Source organism: Panthera pardus, unplaced genomic scaffold (assembly GCF_024362965.1).
Source record: "Panthera pardus isolate Hobbes unplaced genomic scaffold, ASM2436296v1 HiC_scaffold_25, whole genome shotgun sequence".
Classification (NCBI taxonomy): domain Eukaryota; kingdom Metazoa; phylum Chordata; class Mammalia; order Carnivora; family Felidae; genus Panthera; species Panthera pardus.
In genome coordinates this window covers 21155775-21161298 of record NW_026526821.1, presented here as the reverse complement: position 1 = coordinate 21161298, position 5524 = coordinate 21155775, and the positions used below count along the sequence as shown (strand labels likewise).

General features: G+C 52.1%; 1 long non-coding RNA gene across 1 annotated transcript; it reads left to right on the top strand.

The window, feature by feature from the left end:
* The first annotated feature begins 2076 nt into the window (after nt 1-2076).
* On the top strand, nt 2077-4768 carry LOC128773470 (uncharacterized). Its single transcript, XR_008417726.1, has 2 exons — nt 2077-2303; nt 4396-4768. It is a non-coding gene; the product is annotated as an uncharacterized LOC128773470 (long non-coding RNA).
* Nucleotides 4769-5524: the final 756 nt, after the last annotated feature.

The following is a 5524-nucleotide window of genomic DNA, read 5'->3' as shown; positions in this document are numbered from 1 at the left end:
ATAGGTAAACGTGTCAATTTCAGGAAACCCTGGTTTCCTGCACAAATGACCCGGGGCTAGCAGGAGGGCACGCCAGTCCGGGCATCGCAGTGGACTCAGAGCCTCCACCAGCCGGCACCTGTTAGGGGAGGGCCCACACAGCTGTGGCTGCCCTTTGGAAGCCTTTGCCTGGCTCCCAAGTACCAGGGAAATGTTGGAAGGAGACGGGGATGTCTGGCTTATTGGTACGATCCAGGCTGCCATAAAAAGCAATCTTGGGTTTTGTGAGCCACCAGGGCCTGGTTGACTAACTTGGTTAACGCTGAGCACAACCCTGTGCACACCCGTAGGTCTGCTCACACACGTGTGTGCCACTTCTTCCTTGAGGTCTTGGCTGTGGGCCACAATGGGGAAGGAACGCACCAGGCCGACGTTTCCTTATTTCCCGGCTGTGATCTGAAGGCCCTACTGCCTTAGAGTAACCTGGGGAGGCTGTCCCAAGGGTAGATGTTCCAACTCCTGGGCGGAATCTCTGGAGGCAGGACGCAGGAACCTGCGGTCTCAACATGTCCCCACGATTCGGATGGCTGGTTTTGCTGTTGGGACCACAGTGAAGCCTGGTGGGGGGATCTATTCCATCATAAATAAGGTCTTGCCTAGAGAGGGACTTTCCAAGGGGACACCGACGGCTCGCCCACGCTCGACACGGCTGGGCCCACGTGACTCTGTGGGGGTCTCCGCCAGATCTGGGAGGAGTGAATTCATTGCTGCATTCCAGAACCAGAAGATACCAGGGGCCGCCTCAGCCTGCTCTGTTCCCCAGGGGTTGCAGTGGTACAGGCTTAAATCTAGACAGTGGTTCATCCCATTGGCGTCCCCCGTATTCTCAGGTGTCTTGCTAGATTTCCCCCATTGAAAAGCGTGGTTGGTGTTAGGGGGTCTCATGGTCAGATATGTGGATGTCCCTTGTGTCCACGTGGGTAAGTGTTTTTATATGAGGCTTCGGTTAGTGCCCGTGGCTGAGCGTGTAGCTGGGTGTGTTCATCTCGGTGTTCACTGTCGGCCGAAGGAGAAGTCAGATCACCGTGGTTGCAGGATACGGGCCTGCCAGGCCTCCTTGGAGGCCAGGGCTTGGACGGTGACCACAGGGGCTCCTGTCCACCCTGACGCAGACCCAGATGGCTGCTGTGCGCTGGCTGGACGTCTACACCCGCTCAACCCGAAGACGGCACGAAGCACCTGCCGGAGGTGTCAGGGACATCTTTGGGGGCTTCAGTTCAACGGTGAGTGAGTGGCATAAAAGTTACTGCAGGACGTGTCTGCCCAGGGCCTCTGAGAGGCCACCACATCCTAAGTGCGACAGTGATTCTGTTGCAGGGCTGTGTTGGTGTGTGTGTGTGTGTGTGTGTGTGTGTGTGTGTGTGTGAATGCTTGCCTGTGCACCTGCAGGCCACTATGTTCCCATTTTCCATGCAGGTCTTTAGCGGCTATGGGATCTTGGGCAAGATTTCGGCACCTCAGCTGCTGCACCTGTGAAGGGGTTGGGACTGGCTCGTAGGTCCCGGGGCCGTGTGTCATCGGCTGCCCGCGGGGCTAACTGGGAGCCATCTGTAACTCACAGAGGAAGTATTTTCAGAGGATGGGGACTCGGTTAGGAAACAGACCCAGCTCAGTTCCGGGGCTTCTAAGTCTCCTCCGGGTAAGTGGCCCGCGTTCTCCAGGCGTGGGCATTCTCCAGCTACGCCACGGGCTGCTCTGTGAAGAGAAGGTTCACACCCCTGAGCATTTCACTCTTCCGGCAGGTGCTCGGGTAAAGGCCTGAATCCGCAGCCTAAGAGCTTGCTTCCTGGAGTCATGACCTCAGCCCCTGATCTTAGTTGCTGCTGGGTTTAGTGAGCCCGTGCCCTTGCACGGGAAATCGCTTCCTAGAGCTCTGGGCTGGGAATCGATGGGGAGGTGGCCGGTCCTGACTGCCTGTGTGTTCTGTTTCCAGCCGCAGAATCTGGGCGGAGGCAGGCAGGGAGGGGAGGAGGGAGGAAGCCGTCCACGTGGACGCTGCCTGCTCGGGACAGGCTGTTTGGCTCCTGCAGAGGCCCCGCCACCCCCCACCCCTCCCCGGAGGCACCTGCTCAAAGTGTTCCCTGCCCATGAGCACACTGCCCAGAGGGCTGGTGGCGGGCCCCATCCTCGGGCACCAGCACACCCCGCCTCGCCCTCCTCACCCCTCCGTGCTGCCGGGCACCCAGCGCTCCGTTGTTGATTCCTCAGCCACCTACCCAGTAACTGCCCGCGTCGGGGACCGGGGAGCAGGGAGCTACAGGCACGTATGTTCTTCTTCATGTCCATTTACGTTCTTTGTCTTTATGCTTAGAAAGTCCTCCTTCATCCAGCAAAGTGGTCACTGTCCACCTACCTGCATGTGTTTTTCTGGTTCTTTTTTGAATGAGTTTCGGTGTCTGGTGTGAAAGAGAGACCCAACTTCTGCTTTCCTTTATTTCCAAAAGGCTCAACTGCCTCAGCACATTTCCTTCCAAATGAGAATGTAATCGTTTATATTTAGGTTTTTAAGACCGAAATAAAGTGCATGGTAAGGTGCGCCCATATTTACCGTGTGCAGCTTGATGTGTGCACTGGGCAACTCCCGCGAGATCCAGATCTACCCCTGAAGGCTCCCCCGTGCCTCCCCACTCCATCCCCGTCCCCCCCCCCGCCCAGGGAAGCCACTATTCTGACCCCTCTCATCATGTGGAGGTTTCCCAGGTCCTGCTGTTACTAAAAGGAAAAAGTTCTCCACGGACCATACCTTGATGTGGTTGGATAGGTAACCCCGGGTAGCCGGCCCTGGGCCTTGTTCCAGAAGCTTCCCATGCACTGGCTCGTTTCCTTACCTCACCCTGGAAGGTGGGTGCTGTCACCACACCCCAACTTCAGTGGCAGGAAAGGGGCCGGGAAGCCCAGAGCGAGATGACAGAGCTGGCAGATCCTGAGGTCCGACTGGACCCCCTAGCCCACAGCCTTCCCCGGGGGCCCGTTACTCCCCACTGCGTAGGAAGTACGCTCCCTCCCGCAGGAACCCCTACTCCACCGTGAAAGCACTTTCATTCACCCAAATAGAAGGTTTCCTTTTCATTTTGAGATACTTTTAGACTCACAACAAGTTGCAAAATTAGTACAGAGTTCCCGTGGACTCTTTACCCAGTTTCTCCCCGGGGAAAATATGTTGCGTAAGCACAGTGCCTCAGGCAAAAGTTTTAAGTAACGCCTTTCAACTTCTAAAGCCTCAGGGACAATTAATGCTCAACATTATCTTACCTTCTAGACTTGATCATTGGATTGCCCCCATTAAACTGGGAACGATAATGTTCAATGATCTAAAGATACCACTCGTTGACTTTTATGATGGACGAGGCTTTAGGCCGAGTACTTCGCATGCACGATTTCACTTCATTCTCCTGTGCTGGCAGTAATTCCCTGAATCAGTAAAAAATAGTAATCGTTAACAATTGTTGACCACTCACTGTGTGTTAGGTACTGTGTTGTATATGCTGTATCTAATTTAATCTCCCCAAGTTCTGTGAAGCAGATAGTGTCATTAGCCCACTTTACAAGTGAGACCCGTGACACACAGAAAGGTAAAATGGTTTACCCAAACTCACAGGGACCGTCAGACTTTGAGCCGAGAAGGTGTGATTCTAGGCTGCAAGCCCTAAGCTGTAGGACAGCCATAACATTACTACGTACCACCTCAGCATGCTTCCTGTCCCTTCTTAGAGCCCTCGACTGGGCCACTGGGGAATCACCTGGTGGAGTCATCCAGGCGAAACAAAACAAACCCCTCAGTCCCTCTCCCTCCCGTTTTTTCATCTCTGGCGGCAGGAAGGCCCGGGGCTGCCTGCAGAACCCCACTGTGGCCTCTAGATGGCGGAGCCGAGCACAATTTATTTTCCAATTACTATTCCATCATTACTCAGAGTAATCCCAGGAGGAGGGTTGTAGCTGTGGGTGGCACTGCTAAGGGTAAAGACAGATGGGGCGAGGGAGAGCAACAAAGGGCCAGAATAGAAGCAATGATAAGAGGTCCGTGGGGTGTTCCCTCCCCTTCAGCCCTTCCTGTTGGAATACAAGTCATAAAAACAGCTTCCATTTATTGGGGCCTCGCTTAGGTTGGACCCTAAGCACTTTATACCCCTCAGGCCATTTTACAAAACCCTATGAGTCGGGCACTATGTCACGATCGGAGATGGGGATTTAGAGGCTCAGAATGTGATCCAGTCAGTCAGCGATAGAGTTTGAACTTGAACCTGGAATGGAATCCTGAGCCCCTGCTCTCTCCTCATAACCTCCTGCGGGGGTGGGAAAGCCTCAACACAAGTCAAGGCACCTGACCTGAGCCATTGTCTTCACTCCCCTCCCTAGGAGTTTATGATCCCTAAAGGCAGATTTGGGGATAGGAGACTTGTCTCTACAGGACATGCGGGAGATCCCTGCTCTGGCCCCTGACCCCACCACTGCGCCTGGCGCCCTCCTTGGCTTGGTCCTGAAGAGGAGTAAGACCGGGAAGCAGGAGGCACAGGTCTGTGGTCCTGGTGCTTCAGAAACTCTCATCGAGGGAGCTGTGTGGAGAATCTTCCACGAACACATACTTAGCTGCCGTATTTCTTTCTGTTATTTATATACATATACGTGTATTTTTGCACATGAAAACAATCCCTACTCATTGTAGGAAATTTGGAAAGTAGAGCAAAACACAATAAGGAAAAATATAATTCAGATATAAGTGTTATTAACTCTCAGTGCATCATCTTCCTGTGTGTGTGTGTGTGTGTGTGTGTGTGTATCTTTTTTTCACTAAATATAGAATTATGGACATTTCCCAGTGCATCATTCAGTTATTGCCACAATAATGCATCATCACAAACAACCCAAACTCACGACTTAAAACAATTGGTTACTTTCGTTTGCATGTTTTTGGGTGAACTGGGGGTTGGCTGGCTGATCTCAGCTGGCCTTGACTCAAGCTATTGGCTGGGTCTGGGTCTGCTTCTAATGTCTCTCATCCTTCTGGGCCCAGCAGGCCATCTGAGGCCTGTCCTCATGGCATCAGTGGCAGAGCGAACCCTGCCACACAAAGTATTTCAAACCTCTGCCTGCATCATGGAGATCATTGGTCCGTTGGTCCAAGCTATCACCTGGTTGACTAGCGAAGGAATGGCGAAGTATCTTCTGTTTCTTTAATGGGAAGAATTCCAAATTCATATGGCAAAGGGTGTGGATACAAGGAGGGGTAACGAACTGGGAACAATATTATTATTTATCGCAACTATCGATAACATTCTTTGAAAACATGGTGTTTACTCAGGGTAGTTATTTTCTTCCTTAGGGATATATTCTAATTTATTTAACCATTTCCTTATTACTGGACACTTATTATTTCCTTGTTTCTCTTATTGAAAAACACGATCTCAATTCTTCTACATGAAACTTTGAATGTGTCTTAGATTATCTGGAACTTACCTACTAAGTTCTTGGTGTTAGTTACCCTTCA